This window comes from Stenella coeruleoalba, assembly GCF_951394435.1.
Source record: "Stenella coeruleoalba genome assembly, contig: scaffold_29, whole genome shotgun sequence".
Lineage (NCBI taxonomy): Eukaryota > Metazoa > Chordata > Mammalia > Artiodactyla > Delphinidae > Stenella > Stenella coeruleoalba.
The window spans coordinates 2814768-2833009 of NW_027645960.1; the positions used below are offsets into that span (position 1 = coordinate 2814768).

Sequence of the window (18242 nt, forward strand, 5' to 3'; positions counted from 1 at the left end):
CCCAGTTTGCAATTTCTGCGGAAGATGAACAGGAATAGCGAGAATCAATGAGAGACTACCTGGAGGTGTCTGGATGGGCAAATTTAACTCTCATTTCCCACCAGGAAGAGGAATTAACCAAAGGCTCAGCGTGCCGTGCCAGAACCAGATTAGGGCCTGAAGACATCCTGCGGTGTTGCGGCCAGGTCACAAGAAAGCGAGTTGAAGAAAGGAGCTCAGGGGCACTGTAATTCACAAACCTGCAGAGTTATAAATGACAGCTATCGTCCAAAAATAGACTGAAGTAAGGCTGCCAAGAGGACTTGAAAGCCGGGCACAATTGCAGGAAACCGATTTCAGGAGGTAGACTGGAATTGCATTGAAAGCATAGGAAAAGAGGCAGAACGTCCACAATGATGCACTTGGCCAAAAAGGGCGTATGCGTTTTTTCCTGAATATATTCAGGAAAAAACGCATACGCCCTTTTTGGCCAACCAAGCAAGCTTGCAAAGGAAATCTGCACTACAATGAAGTCTCACTTCCCCCCCGGTCAAAAGGGCCAACTGAAAAAAGTGTAAAATCCAGAAAGGCAGGACAGGCCATGGAGAACTGGGAGCCTTGTTATGCTGATGGGCGGGATGTAAATTGCCAACAGACACTCGGGAGAAGTGTATGGTGTTTCCTGAAACATCTAAAAAACAAAGCAACAGAGCCTAGGGCACTTCCACTTATGGTCCTATAGCTTAGGGAAATTAAAATCAAAAAGACACAGCCACCCCAAAGTTTGGGACGCCTCCGTTTACAAGAACCTCGTTTACCGTACAAGTTCAATATCACAGAAAGTGAAAAATGGATAAAGAACTTGTGGTACTTACGTACAATGCAGTATCAATCAGCAATGAAATCTATGTCATCAGGACCGTAGCAGCATAATGAGTGGATTCAGGTACGATGATTCTAACTGAAATAAGTCACACAGAAAAAGAAACATCATAAGATATCAGTAATACACGGAATGTAAACTTGGCTACACAGGAACTGCATTCCAAAACAGAAAAGGGTCTCAAATTTAGAAAACCAACTTATGCTTGCTTAAGGGGAAAGGTGAGTTGGGGTGCTGCATAAAACCAGAGATTGAAATGAGCACAGATAAAGTTCCTTAAGCCAAATATGGAATAGACAAGAGCTACTCCTTGCTCAACGAAATGGACTCAACACCCCATATTAAACGCCAAAGAATGTACCTGACTAGTAAGTATCTTAAAACCTATGGATTGCTATGTCTCCGAAAGAGAATCAAGCATGTGTACAGGGGCATAAACGCAGCAGTGATAGGATTGGAGAGGTTCAGTGAGCAAATGAAGACCCTTTGAAGTCATATTGCATGGTACCCATTCCACGGGTTTCAACTACCCAGGTTTTAGGTATTCTTCCTTCAGCTAAAACATGCATGTGGAACCCAGAGTATGATCAACCATGTGATCGGGAGACGTGTTCAAATATATCTCAGTTTTCGTACCCTGGTACTCGGGTGCAACATTCCAGACGCTTTACTAACACTCTCCCGACTTGGAGAGTCAATCCCTTTAACCTCCTGTTTGGCCCAGTTTGCAATTTCTGCGGAAGATGAACAGGAATAGCGAGAACCAATGAGAGACTAGCTGGAGGTGTCTGGACGGGCAAATTTAACTCTCATTTCCCACCAGGAAGAGGAAATAACCAAAGGCTCAGCGTGCCGTGCCGGAACCAGATTAGGGCCTGAAGCCATCCTGCGGTGTTGCGGCCAGCTCACAAGAAAGCGAGTTGAAGAAAGGAGCTCAGGGGCACTGTAATTCACAAACCTGCAGAGTTATAAATGACAGCTATCGTCCAAAAATAGACTGAAGTAAGGCTGCCAAGAGGACTTGAAAGCGGGGCAGAATTGCAGGAAACCGATTTCAGGAGGTAGACTGGAATTGCATTGAAAGCATAGGAAAAGAGGCAGAACGTCCACAATGATGCACTTGGCCAAAAAGGGCGTATGCGTTTTTTCCTGAATATATTCAGGAAAAAACGCATACGCCCTTTTTGGCCAACCAAGCAAGCTTGCAAAGGAAATCTGCACTACAATGAAGTCTCACTTCCCCCTGGTCAAAAGGGCCATCTGAAAAAAGTGTAAAATCCAGAAAGACAGGACAGGCCAGGGAGAACTGGGAGCCTTGTTATGCTGATGGGCGGGATGTAAATTGCCAACAACCACTCGGGAGAAGTGTATGGTGTTTCCTGAAACATCTAAAAAACAAAGCAACAGAACCTAGGGCACTTCCACTTATGGTCCTATAGCTTAGGGAAATTAAAATCAAAAAGACACAGCCACCCCAAAGTTTGGGACGCCTCTGTTTACAAGAACCTCGTTTACAGTACAAGTTCAACATCGCAGAAAGTGAAAAATGGATAAAGAAGTTGTGGTATTTACTTACAAAGCAATATCACTCAGCAATGAAATCTGTGTCATCAGGCCCTTAGCAGCACAATGAGTGGATTCAGGTGTGATGATTCTAACTGAAATAAGTCACACAGAAAAAGAAACATCATAAGATATCAGTAATACACGGAATGTAAACTTGGCTACACAGGAACTGAATTACAGAACAGAACAGGGTCTCAAATTTAGAAAACCAACTTAGTCTTGCTTAAGGGTAAAGGTGAGTTGGGGTGCTGCATAAAACCAGAGATTGAAATGAGCACAGATAAAGTTCCTTAAGTCAAATATGGAATAGACAAGAGCTACTCCTTGCTCAACGAAATGGACTCAACACCGCATATTAAACGCCTAAGAATGTACCTGACTAGTAAGTATCTTAAAACCTATGGATTGCTATGTCTCCGAAAGAGAATCAAGCATGTGTACAGGGGCATAAACGCAGCAGTGATAGGATTGGAGAGGTTCGTGAGCAAATGCAGACCCTTTGAAGTCATATTGCATGGTACCCATTACACGGGTCTCAACTCTCCAGGTTTAAGGTATTCTTCCTTCAGCTAAAACATGCATGTGGAACCCAGAGTATGATCAACCGTGTGAACGGGAGACGTGTTCAAATATGTCTCAGTTTTCCTCCCCTGGTACTCGGCTGCAACATTCCAGACGCTTTACTAACACTCTCCCAACTTGGAGAGTCAGCGCCTTTAACCTCCTGTTTGGCCCAGTTTGCAATTTCTGCGGAAGATGAACAGGAATAGCGAGAACCAATGAGAGGCTAGCTGGAGGTGTCTGGACGGGCAAATTTAACTCTCATTTCCCACCAGGAAGAGGAATTAACCAAAGGCTCAGCATGCCGGGCCGGAACCAGATTAGGGCCTGAAGCCATCCTGCGGTGTTGCGGCCAGCTCACAAGAAAGCGAGTTGAAGAAAGGAGCTCAGGGGCACTGTAATTCACAAACCTGCAGAGTTATAAATGACAGCTATCGTCCAAAAATAGACTGAAGTAAGGCTGCCAAGAGGACTTGAAAGCGGGGCAGAATTGCAGGAAACCGATTTCAGGAGGTAGACTGGAATTGCATTGAAAGCATAGGAAAAGAGGCAGAACGTCCACAATGATGCACTTGGCCAAAAAGGGCGTATGCGTTTTTTCCTGAATATAATCAGGAAAAAACGCATACGCCCTTTTTGGCCAACCAAGCAAGCTTGCAAAGGAAATCTGCACTACAATGAAGTCTCACTTCCCCCCGGTCAAAAGGGCCATCTGAAAAAAGTGTAAAATCCAGAAAGGCAACAGGCCATTGAGAACTGGGAGCCTTGTTATGCTGATGGGCGGGATGTAAATTGCCAACAGACACTCGGGAGAAGTGTATGGTGTTTCCTGAAACATCTAAAAAACAAAGCAACAGAGCCTAGGGCACTTCCACTTATGGTTCTATAGCTTAGGGAAATTAAAATCAAAAAGACACAGCCACCTCAAAGTTTGGAACGGCTCTGTTTACAAGAACCTCGTTTACAGTACAAGTTCAACATCGCAGAAAGTGAAAAATGGATAAAGAATTTGTGGTATTTACTTACAAAGCAATATCACTCAGCAATGAAATCTGTGTCATCAGGCCCTTAGCAGCACAGTGAGCGGATTCAGGTATGATGATTCTAACTGAAATAAGTCACACAGAAAAAGAAACATCATAAGATATCAGTAATACACGGAATGTAAACTTGGCTACACAGGAACTGAATTCCAAAACAGAACAGGTTCTCAAATTTAGAAAACCAACTTATGCTTGCTTAAGGGGAAAGGTGAGTTGGGTTGCTGCATAAAACCAGAGATTGAAATGAGCACAGATAAAGTTCCTTAAGCCAAATATGGAATAGACAAGAGCTACTCCTTGCTCAACGAAATGGACTCAACACCGCATATTAAACGCCTAAGAATGTACCTGACTAGTAAGTATCGTAAAACCTATGGATTGCTATGTCTCCAAAAGAGAATCAAGCATGTGTACAGGGGCATAAACGCAGCAGTGATAGGATTGGAGAGGTTCGGTGAGCAAATGAAGACCCTTTGAAGTCATATTGCATGGTACCCATTCCACGCGTCTCAACTCTCCAGGTTTAAGGTATTCTTCCTTCAGCTAAAACATGCATGTGGAACCCAAGTATGATCAACCATGTGAACGGGAGACGTGTTCAAATATGTCTCAGTTTTCCTCCCCTGGTACTCGGGTGCAACATTCCAGACGCTTTACTAACACTCTCCCCACTTGGAGAGTCAGCGCCTTTAACCTCCTGTTTGGCCCAGTTTGCAATTTCTGCGGAAGATGTACAGGAATAGCGAGAACCAATGAGAGGCTAGCTGGAGGTGTCTGGATGGGCAAATTTAACTCTCATTTCCCACCAGGAAGAGGAAATAACCAAAGGCTCAGCGTGCCGTACCGGAACCAGATTAGGGCCTGAAGCCATCTTGCGGTGTTGCAGCCAGCTCAAAAGAAAGCGAGTTGAAGAAAGGAGCTCAGGGGCACTGTAATTCACAAACTTGCAGAGTTATAAATGACAGCTATCGTCCAAAAATATACTGAAGTAAGGCTGCCAAGAGGACTTGAAAGCGGGGCAGAATTGCAGGAAACCGATTGCAGGAGGTAGACTGGAATTGCATTGAAAGCATAGGAAAAGAGGCAGAACGTCCACAATGATGCACTTGGCCAAAAAGGGCGTATGCGTTTTTTCCTGAATATATTCAGGAAAAACCGCATACGCCCTTTTTGGCCAACCAAGCAAGCTTGCAAAGGAAATCTGCACTACAATGAAGTCTCACTTCCCCCCGGTCAAAAGGGCCCTCTGAAAAAAGTGTAAAATCCAGAAAGGCAGGACAGGCCATGGAGAACTGGGAGCCTTGTTATGCTGATGGGCGGGATGTAAATTGCCAACAGACACTTGGGAGAAGTGTATGGTGTTTCCTGAAACATCTAAAACACAAAGCAACAGAGCCTAGGGCACTGCCACTTATGGTCCTATAGCTTAGGGAAATTAAAATCAAAAAGACACAGCCACCCCAAAGTTTGGGACGCCTCTGTTTACAACAACCTCGTTTACAGTACAAGTTCAACATCGCAGAAAGTGAAAAATGGATAAAGAACTTGTGGTATTTACTTACAAAGCAATATCACTCAGCAATGAAATCTATGTCATCAGGCCCTTAGCAGAACAATGAGTGGATTCAGGTATGATGATTCTAACTGAAATAAGTCACACAGAAAAAGAAACATCATAAGATATCACTAATACACGGAATGTAAACTTGGCTACACAGGAACTGAATTACAGAACAGAACAGGGTCTCAAATTTAGAAAACCAACTTATGCTTGCTTAAGGGTAAAGGTGAGGTGGGGTGCTGCATAAAACCAGAGATTGAAATGAGCACAGATAAAGTTCCTTAAGTCAAATATGGAATAGACAAGAGCTACTCATTGCTCAACGAAATGGACTCAACACCGCATATTAAACGCCTAAGAATGTACCTGACTAGTAAGTATCGTAAAACCTATGGATTGCTATGTCTCCAAAAGAGAATCAAGCATGTGTACAGGGGCATAAACGCAGCAGTGATAGGATTGGAGAGGTTCGGTGAGCAAATGAAGACCCTTTGAAGTCATATTGCATGGTACCCATTACACGGGTCTCAACTCTCCAGGTGTAAGGTATTCTTCCTTCAGCTAAAACATGCATGTGGAACCCAAGTATGATCAACCATGTGAATGGGAGACGTGTTCAAATATGTCTCAGTTTTCCTCCCCTGGTACTCGGGTGCAACATTCCAGACGCTTTACTAACACTCTCCCCACTTGGAGAGTCAGCGCCTTTAACCTCCTGTTTGGCCCAGTTTGCAATTTCTGCGGAAGATGAACAGGAATAGCGAGAACCAATGAGAGGCTAGCTCGAGGTGTCTGGACGGGCAAATTTAACTCTCATTTCCCTCCAGGAAGAGGAAATAACCAAAGGCTCAGCGTGCCGTACCGGAACCAGATTAGGGCCTGAAGCCATCCTGCGGTGTTGCGGCCAGCTCAAAAGAAAGCGAGTTGAAGAAAGGAGCTCAGGGGCACTGTAATTCACAAACCTGCAGAGTTATAAATGACAGCTATCGTCCAAAAATAGACTGAAGTAAGGCTGCCAAGAGGACTTGAAAGCGGGGCAGAATTGCAGGAAACCGATTGCAGGAGGTAGACTGGAATTGCATTGAAAGCATAGGAAAAGAGGCAGAACGTCCACAATGATGCACTTGGCCAAAAAGGGCGTATGCGTTTTTTCCTGAATATATTCAGGATAAACCGCATACGCCCTTTTTGGCCAACCAAGCAAGCTTGCAAAGGAAATCTGCACTACAATGAAGTCTCACTTCCCCCCGGTCAAAAGGGCCATCTGAAAAAAGTGTAAAATCCAGAAAGGCAGGACAGGCCATGGAGAACTGGGAGCCTTGTTATGCTGATGGGCGGGATATAAATTGCCAACAGACACTCGGGAGAAGTGTATGGTGTTTCCTGAAACATCTAAAAAACAAAGCAACAGGGCCTAGGGCACTGCCACTTATGGTCCTATAGCTTAGGGAAATTAAAATCAAAAAGATACAGCCACCCCAAAGTTTGGGACGCCTCTGTTTACAAGAACCTCGTTTACAGTACAAGTTCAACATCGCAGAAAGTGAAAAATGGATAAAGAAGTTGTGGTATTTACTTACAAAGCAATATCACTCAGCAATGAAATCTATGTCATCAGGCCCTTAGCAGAACAATGAGTGGATTCAGGTATGATGATTCTAACTGAAATAAGTCACACAGAAAAAGAAACATCATAAGATATCAGTAATACACGGAATGTAAACTTGGCTACACAGGAACTGAATTACGGAACAGAACAGGGTCTCAAATTTAGAAAACCAACTTATGCTTGCTTAAGGGTAAAGGTGAGGTGGGGTGCTGCATAAAACCAGAGATTGAAATGAGCACAGATAAAGTTCCTTAAGTCAAATATGGAATAGACAAGAGCTACTCCATGCTCAACGAAATGGACTCAACACCGCATATTAAACGCCTAAGAATGTACCTGACTAGTAAGTATCGTAAAACCTATGGATTGCTATGTCTCCAAAAGAGAATCAAGCATGTGTACAGGGGCATAAACGCAGCAGTGATAGGATTGGAGAGGTTCGGTGAGCAAATGAAGACCCTTTGAAGTCATATTGCATGGTACCCATTACACGGGTCTCAACTCTCCAGGTTTAAGGTATTCTTCCTTCAGCTAAAACATGCATGTGGAACCCAAGTATGATCAACCATGTGAACGGGAGACGTGTTCAAATATGTCTCAGTTTTCCTCCCCTGGTGCTCGGGTGCAACATTCCAGACGCTTTACTAACACTCTCCCCACTTGGAGAGTCAGCGCCTTTAACCTCCTGTTTGGCCCAGTTTGCAATTTCTGCGGAAGATGTACAGGAATAGCGAGAACCAATGAGAGACTAGCTGGAGGTGTCTGGACGGGCAAATTTAACTCTCATTTCCCACCAGGAAGAGGAAATAACCAAAGGCTCAGCGTGCCGTGCCGGAACCAGATTAGGGCCTGAAGCCATCCTGCGGTGTTGCGGCCAGCTCACAAGAAAGCGAGTTGAAGAAAGGAGCTCAGGGGCACTGTAATTCACAAACCTGCAGAGTTATAAATGACAGCTATCGTCCAAAAATATACTGAAGTAAGGCTGCCAAGAGGACTTGAAAGCGGGGCAGAATTGCAGGAAACCGATTGCAGGAGGTAGACTGGAATTGCATTGAAAGCATAGGAAAAGAGGCAGAACGTCCACAATGATGCACTTGGCCAAAAAGGGCGTATGCGTTTTTTCCTGAATATATTCAGGAAAAAACGCATACGCCCTTTTTGGCCAACCAAGCAAGCTTGCAAAGGAAATCTGCACTACAATGAAGTCTCACTTCCCCCCGGTCAAAAGGGCCATCTGAAAAAAGTGTAAAATCCAGAAAGGCAGGACAGGCCATGGAGAACTGGGAGCCTTGTTATGCTGATGGGCGGGATGTAAATTGCCAACAGACACTCGGGAGAAGTGTATGGTGTTTCCTGAAACATCTAAAAAACAAAGCAACAGGGCCTAGGGCACTTCCACTTATGGTCCTATAGCTTAGGGAAATTAAAATCAAAAAGACACAGCCACCCCAAAGTTTGGGACGCCTCTGTTTACAACAACCTCGTTTACAGTACAAGTTCAACATCGCAGAAGGTGAAAAATGGATAAAGAAGTTGTGGTATTTACTTACAAAGCAATATCACTCAGCAATGAAATCTATGTCATCAGGCTCTTAGCATCACAATGAGTGGATTCAGGTATGATGATTCTAACTGAAATAAGTCACACAGAAAAAGAAACATCATAAGATATCAGTAATACACGGAATGTAAACTTGGCTACACAGGAACTGAATTACAGAACAGAACAGGGTCTCAAATTTAGAAAACCAACTTATGCTTGCTTAAGGGTAAAGGTGAGTTGGGGTGCTGCATAAAACCAGAGATTGAAATGAGCACAGATAAAGTTCCTTAAGTCAAATATGGAATACACAAGAGCTACTCCTTGCTCAACGAAATGGACTCAACACCGCATATTAAACGCCTAAGAATGTACCTGACTAGTAAGTATCGTAAAACCTATGGATTGCTATGTCTCCGAAAGAGAATCAAGCATGTGTACAGGGGCATAAACGCAGCAGTGATAGGATTGGAGAGGTTCGGTGAGCAAATGAAGACCCTTTGAAGTCATATTGCATGGTACCCATTACACGGGTCTCAACTCTCCAGGTTTAAGGTATTCTTCCTTCAGCTAAAACATGCATGTGGAACCCAAGTATGATCAACCATGTGAACGGGAGACGTGTTCAAATATGTCTCAGTTTTCCTCCCCTGGTACTCGGGTGCAACATTCCAGACGCTTTACTAACACTCTCCCCACTTGGAGAGTCAGCGCCTTTAACCTCCTGTTTGGCCCAGTTTGCAATTTCTGCGGAAGATGAACAGGAATAGCGAGAACCAATGAGAGGCTAGCTGGAGGTGTCTGGACGGGCAAATTTAACTCTCATTTCCCAACAGGAAGAGGAAATAACCAAAGGCTCAGCGTGCCGTACCGGAACCAGATTAGGGCCTGAAGCCATCCTGCGGTGTTGCGGCCAGCTCAAAAGAAACCGAGTTGAAGAAAGGAGCGCAGGGGCACTGTAATTCACAAACCTGCAGAGTTTTAAATGACAGCTATCGTCCAAAAATAGACTGAAGTAAGGCTGCCAAGAGGACTTGAAAGCGGGGCAGAATTGCAGGAAACCGATTTCAGGAGGTAGACTGGAATTGCATTGAAAGCATAGGAAAAGAGGCAGAACGTCCACAATGATGCACTTGGCCAAAAAGGGCGTATGAGTTTTTTCCTGAATATATTCAGGAAAAAACGCATACGCCCTTTTTGGCCAACCAAGCAAGCTTGCAAAGGAAATCTGCACTACAATGAAGTCTCACTTCCCCCCGGTCAAAAGGGCCATCTGAAAAAAGTGTAAAATCCAGAAAGGCAGGACAGGCCATGGAGAACTGGGAGCCTTGTTATGCTGATGGGCGGGATGTAAATTGCCAATAGACACTTGGGAGAAGTGTATGGTGTTTCCTGAAACATCTAAAACACAAAGCAACAGAGCCTAGGGCACTGCCACTTATGGTCCTATAGCTTAGGGAAATTAAAATCAAAAAGACACAGCCACCCCAAAGTTTGGGACGCCTCTCTTTACAAGAACCTCGTTTACAGTACAAGTTCAACATCGCAGAAAGTGAAAAATGGATAAAGAAGTGGTGGTATTTACTTACAAAGCAATATCACTCAGCAATGAAATCTATATCATCAGGCCCTTAGCAGAACAATGAGTGGATTCAGGTATGATGATCCTAACTGAAATAAGTCACACAGAAAAAGAAACATCATAAGATATCAGTAATACACGGAATGTAAACTTGGCTACACAGGAACTGAATTACAGAACAGAACAGGGTCTCAAATTTAGAAACCCAACTTATGCTTGCTTAAGGGTAAAGGTGAGGTGGGGTGCTGCATAAAACCAGAGATTGAAATGAGCACAGATAAAGTTCCTTAAGTCAAATATGGAATAGACAAGAGCTACTCCTTGCTCAACGAAATGGACTCAACACCGCATATTAAACGCCTAAGAATGTACCTGACTAGTAAGTATCGTAAAACCTATGGATTGCTATGTCTCCAAAAGAGAATCAAGCATGTGTACAGGGGCATAAACGCAGCAGTGATAGGATTGGAGAGGTTCGGTGAGCAAATGCAGACCCTTTGAAGTCATATTGCATGGTACCCATTCCACGGGTCTCAACTCTCCAGGTTTAAGGTATTCTTCCTTCAGCTAAAACATGCATGTGGAACCCAAGTATGATCAACCATGTGAACGGGAGACGTGTTCAAATATGTCTCAGTTTTCCTCCCCTGGTACTTGGGTGCAACATTCCAGACGCTTTACTAACACTCTCCCCACTTGGAGAGTCAGCGCCTTTAACCTCCTGTTTGGCCCAGTTTGCAATTTCTGCGGAAGATGAACAGGAATAGGGAGAACCAATGAGAGACTAGCTGGAGGTGTCTGGACGGGCAAATTTAACTCTCATTTCCCACCAGGAAGAGGAAATAACCAAAGGCTCATCATGCCGTACCGGAACCAGATTAGGGCCTGAAGCCATCCTGCGGTGTTGCGGCCAGGTCACAAGAAAGCGAGTTGAAGAAAGGAGCTCAGGGGCACTGTAATTCACAAACCTGCAGAGTTATAAATGACAGCTATCGTCCAAAAATATACTGAAGTAAGGCTGCCAAGAGGACTTGAAAGCGGGGCAGAATTGCAGGAAACCGATTTCAGGAGGTAGACTGGAATTGCATTGAAAGCATAGGAAAAGAGGCAGAACGTCCACAATGATGCACTTGGCCAAAAAGGGCGTATGCGTTTTTTCCTGAATATATTCAGGAAAAAACGCATACGCCCTTTTTGGCCAACCAAGCAAGCTTGCAAAGGAAATCTGCACTACAATGAAGTCTCACTTCCCCCCGGTCAAAAGGGCCATCTGAAAAAAGTGTAAAATCCAGAAAGGCAGGACAGGCCATGGAGAACTGGGAGCCTTGTTATGCTGATGGGCGGGATGTAAATTGCCAACAACCACTCGGGAGAAGTGTATGGTGTTTCCTGAAACATCTAAAAAACAAAGCAACAGAACCTAGGGCACTTCCACTTATGGTCCTATAGCTTAGGGAAATTAAAATCAAAAAGACACAGCCACCCCAAAGTTTGGAACGGCTCTGTTTACAAGAACCTCGTTTACAGTACAAGTTCAACATCGCAGAAAGTGAAAAATGGATAAAGAAGTTGTGGTATTTACTTACAAAGCAATATCACTCAGCAATGAAATCTGTGTCATCAGGCCCTTAGCAGCACAATGAGTGGATTCAGGTATGATGATTCTAACTGAAGTAAGTCACACAGAAAAAGAAACATCATAAGATATCAGTAATACACGGAATGTAAACTTGGCTACACAGGAACTGAATTACAGAACAGAACAGGGTCTCAAATTTAGAAAACCAACTTATGCTTGCTTAAGGGTAAAGGTGAGTTGGGGTGCTGCATAAAACAAGAGATTGAAATGAGCACAGATAAAGTTCCTTAAGTCAAATATGGAATAGACAAGAGCTACTCCTTGCTCAACGAAATGGACTCAACACCGCATATTAAACGCCTAAGAATGTACCTGACTAGTAAGTATCTTAAAACCTATGGATTGCTATGTCTCCGAAAGAGAATCAAGCATGTGTACAGGGGCATAAACGCAGCAGTGATAGGATTGGAGAGGTTCGGTGAGCAAATGAAAACCCTTTGAAGTCATATTGCATGGTACCCATTCCACGGGTTTCAACTACCCAGGTTTTAGGTATTCTTCCTTCAGCTAAAACATGCATGTGGAACCCAGAGTATGATCAACCATGTGATCGGGAGACGTGTTCAAATATGTCTCAGTTTTCGTACCCTGGTACTCGGGTGCAACATTCCAGACGCTTTACTAACACTCTCCCCACTTGGAGAGTCAGTCCCTTTAACCTCCTGTTTGGCCCAGTTTGCAATTTCTGCGGAAGATGAACAGGAATAGCGAGAACCAATGAGAGACTAGCTGGAGGTGTCTGGACGGGCAAATTTAACTCTCATTTCCCACCAGGAAGAGGAAATAACCAAAGGCTCAGCGTGCCGTGCCGGAACCAGATTAGGGCCTGAAGCCATCCTGCGGTGTTGCGGCCAGGTCACAAGAAAGCGAGTTGAAGAAAGGAGCTCAGGGGCACTGTAATTCACAAACCTGCAGAGTTATAAATGACAGCTATCGTCCAAAAATAGACTGAAGTAAGGCTGCTAAGAGGACTTCAAAGCGGGGCAGAATTGCAGGAAACCGATTTCAGGAGGTAGACTGGAATTGCTTTGAATGCATAGGAAAAGAGGCAGAACGTCCACAATGATGCACTTGGCCAAAAAGGGCGTATGCGTTTTTTCCTGAATATATTCAGGAAAAAACGCATACGCCCTTTTTGGCCAAACAAGCAAGCTTGCAAAGGAAATCTGCACTACAATGAAGTCTCACTTCCCCCGGGTCAAAAGGGCCATCTGAAAAAAGTGTAAAATCCAGAAAGGCAGGACAGGCCATGGAGAACTGGGAGCCTTGTTATGCTGATGGGCGGGATGTAAATTGCCAACAACCACTCGGGAGAAGTGTATGGTGTTTCCTGAAACATCTAAAAAACAAAGCAACAGAGCCTAGGGCACTTCCACTTATGGTCCTATAGCTTAGGGAATTCAAAATCAAAAAGACACAGCCACACCAAAGTTTGGAATGGCTCTGTTTACAAGAACCTCGTTTACAGTACAAGTTCAACATCGCAGAAAGTGAAAAATGGATAAAGAAGTTGTGGTATTTACTTACAAAGCAATATCACTCAGCAATGAAATCTGTGTCATCAGGCCCTTAGCAGCACAATGAGTGGATTCAGGTATGATGATTCTAACTGAAATAAGTCACACAGAAAAAGAAACATCATAAGATATCAGTAATACACGGATAGTAAACTTGGCTACACAGGAACTGAATTACAGAACAGAACAGGGTCTCAAATTTAGAAAACCAACTTATGCTTGCTTAAGGGTAAAGGTGAGTTGGGGTGCTGCATAAAACCAGAGATTGAAATGAGCACAGATAAAGTTCCTTAAGCCAAATATGGAATAGACAAGAGCTACTCCTTGCTCAACGAAATGGACTCAACACCGCATAATAAACGCCTAAGAATGTACCTGACTAGTAAGTATCTTAAAACCTATGGATTGCTATGTCTCCGAAAGAGAATCAAGCATGAGTACAGGGGCATAAACGCAGCAGTGATAGGATTGGAGAGGTTCGGTGAGCAAATGAAGACCCTTTGAAGTCATATTGCATGGTACCCTTTCCACGGGTTTCAACTACCCAGGTTTTAGGTATTCTTCCTTCAGCTAAAACATGCATATGGAACCCAAGTATGATCAACCATGTGAACGGGAGACGTGTTCAAATATGTCTCAGTTTTCCTCCCCTGGTACTCGGGTGCAACATTCCAGACGCTTTACTAACACTCTCCCCACTTGGAGAGTCAGTCCCTTTAACCTCCTGTTTGGCCCAGTTTACAATTTCTGCGGAAGATGAACAGGAATAGCGAGAACCAATGAGAGGCTAGCTGGAGGTGTCTGGACGGGCAAATTTAACTCTCATTTCCCACCAGGAAGAGGAAATAACCAAAGGCTCAGTGTGCCGTGCCGGAACCAGATTAGGGCCTGAAGCCATCCTGCGGTGTTGCGGCCAGGTCACAAGAAAGCGAGTTGAAGAAAGGAGCTCAGGGGCACTGTAATTCACAAACCTGCAGAGTTATAAATGACAGCTATCGTCCAAAAATAGGCTGAAGTAAGGCTGCCAAGAGGACTTGAAAGCGGGGCAGAATTGCAGGAAACCGATTTCAGGAGGTAGACTGGAATTGCATTGAAAGCATAGGAAAAGAGGCAGAACGTCCACAATGATGCACTTGGCCAAAAAGGGCGTATGCGTTTTTTCCTGAATATATTCAGGAAAAAACGCATACGCCCTTTTTGGCCAACCAAGCAAGCTTGCAAAGGAAATCTGCACTACAATGAAGTCTCACTTCCCCCCGGTCAAAAGGGCCATCTGAAAAAAGTGTAAAATCCAGAAAGGCAGGACAGGCCATGGAGAACTGGGAGCCTTGTTATGCTGATGGGCGGGATGTAAATTGCCAACAACCACTTGGGAGAAGTGTATGGTGTTTCCTGAAACATCTAAAAAACAAAGCAACAGAACCTAGGGCACTTCCACTTATGGTCCTATAGCTTAGGGAAATTAAAATCAAAAAGACACAGCCACCCCAAAGTTTGGAACGGCTCTGTTTACAAGAACCTCGTTTACAGTACAAGTTCAACATCGCAGAAAGTGAAAAATGGATAAAGAAGTTGTGGTATTTACTTACAAAGCAATATCACTCAGCAATGAAATCTGTGTCATCAGGCCCTTAGCAGCACAATGAGTGGATTCAGGTATGATGATTCTAACTGAAATAAGTCACACAGAAAAAGAAACATCATAAGATATCAGTAATACACGGAATGTAAACTTGGCTACACAGGAACTGAATTACAGAACAGAACAGGTCTCAAATTTAGAAAACCAACTTATTCTTGCTTAAGGGTAAAGGTGAGTTGGGGTGCTGCATAAAACCAGAGATTGAAATGAGCACAGATAAAGTTCCTTAAGCCAAATATGGAATAGACAAGAGCTTCTCCTTGCTCAACGAAATGGACTCAACACCCCATATTAAACGCCTAAGAATGTACCTGACTAGTAAGTATCTTAAAACCTATGGATTGCTATGTCTCCGAAAGAGAATCAAGCATGTGTACAGGGGCATAAACGCAGCAGTGATAGGATTGGAGAGGTTCGGTGAGCAAATGAAGACCCTTTGAAGTCATATTGCATGGTACCCATTCCACGGGTTTCAAATAACCAGGTTTTAGGTATTCTTCCTTCAGCTAAAACATGCATGTGGAACCCAAGTATGATCAACCATGTGAACGGGAGACGTGTTCAAATATGTCTCAGTTTTCCTCCCCTGGTACTCGGGTGCAACATTCCAGACGCTTTACTAACACTCTCCCCACTTGGAGAGTCAGCGCCTTTAACCTCCTGTTTGGCCCAGTTTGCAATTTCTGCGGAAGATGAACAGGAATAGCGAGAACCAATGAGAGGCTAGCTGGAGGTGTCTGGACGGGCAAATTTAACTCTCATTTCCCACCAGGAAGAGGAATTAACCAAAGGCTCAGCGTGCCGTGCTGGAACCAGATTAGGGCCTGAAGCCATCCTGCGGTGTTGCGGCCAGGTCACAAGAAAGCGAGTTGAAGAAAGGAGCTCAGGGGCACTGTAATTCACAAACCTGCAGAGTTATAAATGACAGCTATCGTCCAAAAATACACTGAAGTAAGGCTGCCAAGAGGACTTGAAAGCGGGGCAGAATTGCAGGAAACCGATTTCAGGAGGTAGACTGGAATTGCATTGAAAGCATAGGAAAAGAGGCAGAACGTCCACAATGATGCACTTGGCCAAAAAGGGCGTATGCATTTTTTCCTGAATATATTCAGGAAAAAACGCATACGCCCTTTTTGGCCAACCAAGCAAGCTTGCAAAGGAAATCTGCACTACAATGAAGTCTCACTTCCCCCCGGTCAAAAGGGCCATCTGAAAAAAGTGTAAAATCCAGAAAGGCAGGACAGGCCATGGAGAACTGGGAGCCTTGTTATGCTGATGGGCGGGATGTAAATTGCCAACAACCACTCGGGAGAAGTGTATGGTGTTTCCTGAAACATCTAAAAAACAAAGCAAAAGAACCTAGGGCACTTCCACTTATGGTCCTATAGCTTAGGGAAATTAAAATCAAAAAGACACAGCCACCCCACAGTTTGGGACGCCTCTGTTTACAAGAACCTCGTTTACAGTACAAGTTCAACATCGCAGAAACTGAAAAATGGATAAAGAAGTTGTGGTATTTACTTACAAAGCAATATCACTCAGCAATGAAATCTGTGTCATCAGGCGCTTAGCAGCACAATGAGTGGATTCAGGTACGATGATTCTAACTGAAATAAGTCACACAGAAAAAGAAACATCATAAGATATCACTAATACACGGAATGTAAACCTGGCTACACAGGAACTGAATTCCAAAACAGAACAGGGTCGCAAATTTAGAAAACCAACTTATGCTTGCTTAAGGGGAAAGGTGAGTTTGGGTGCTGCATAAAACCAGAGATTGAAATGAGCACAGATAAAGTTCCTTAAGCCAAATATGGAATAGACAAGAGCTACTCCTTGCTCAACGAAATGGACTCAACACCCCATATTAAACGCCTAAGAATGTACCTGACTAGTAAGTATCTTAAAACCTATGGATTGCTATGTCTCCAAAAGAGAATCAAGCGTGTGTACAGGGGCATAAACGCAGCAGTGATAGGATTGGAGAGGTTCGGTGAGCAAATGAAGACCCTTTGAAGTCATATTGCATGGTACCCATTCCACGGGTCTCAACTCTCCAGGTTTAAGGTATTCTTCCTTCAGCTAAAACATGCATGTGGAACCCAGAGTATGATCAACCGTGTGAACGGGAGACGTGTTCAAATATGTCTCAGTTTTCCTCCCCTGGTACTCGGGTGCAACATTCCAGACGCTTTACTAACACTCTCCCCACTTGGAGAGTCAGCGCCTTTAACCTCCTGTTTGGCCCAGTTTGCAATTTCTGCGGAAGATGAACAGGAATAGCGAGAACCAATGAGAGACTAGCTGGAGGTGTCTGGACGGGCAAATTTAACTCTCATTTCCCACCAGGATGAGGAAATAACCAAAGGCTCAGCATGCCGTGCCGGAACCAGATTAGGGCCTGAAGCCATCCTGCGGTGTTGCGGCCAGCTCACAAGAAAGCGAGTTGAAGAAAGGAGCTCAGGGACACTGTAATTCACAAACCTGCAGAGTTATAAATGACAGCTATCGTCCAAAAATAGACTGAAGTAAGGCTGCCAAGAGGACTTGAAAGCAGGGCAGAATTGCAGGAAACCGATTTCAGGAGGTAGACTGGAATTGCATTGAAAGCATAGGAAAAGAGGCAGAACGTCCACAATGATGCACTTGGCCAAAAAGGGCGTATGCGTTTTTTCCTGAATATATTCAGGAAAAAACGCATACGCCCTTTTTGGCCAACCAAGCAAGCTTGCAAAGGAAATCTGCACTACAATGAAGTCTCACTTCCCCCCGGTCAAAAGGGCCATCTGAAAAAAGTGTAAAATCCAGAAAGGCAGGACAGGCCATGGAGAACTGGGAGCCTTGTTATGCTGATGGGCGGGATGTAAATTGCCAACAGACACTCGGGAGAAGTGTATGGTGTTTCCTGAAACATCTAAAAAACAAAGCAACAGAGCCTAGGGCACTTCCACTTATGGTCCTATAGCTTAGGGAAATTAAAATCAAAAAGACACAACCACCCCAAAGTTTGGGACGCTTCTGTTTACAACAACCTCGTTTACCGTACAAGTTCAATATCACAGAAAGTGAAAAATGGATAAAGAACTTGTGGTACTTACGTACAATGCAGTATCACTC

The 18242-nt window shown here is 44.1% G+C and overlaps 1 long non-coding RNA gene across 16 annotated transcripts in view; it reads right to left on the reverse strand.

Moving 5' to 3' along the window:
* LOC307181435 overlaps positions 1 to 18242 on the reverse strand; it is a 2786049-nt gene that overhangs the window by 2215930 nt on the left and 551877 nt on the right. Inside the window, exon 3 of one of the 16 annotated variants that reach the window (XR_013826770.1) lies at positions 8753 to 8830. The exons of the other annotated variants lie outside the window; for them this stretch is intronic. This is a non-coding gene — a long non-coding RNA (uncharacterized lncRNA). The remainder of the gene's footprint in view (positions 1 to 8752; positions 8831 to 18242) is intronic. 16 annotated transcript variants of the gene reach the window in all.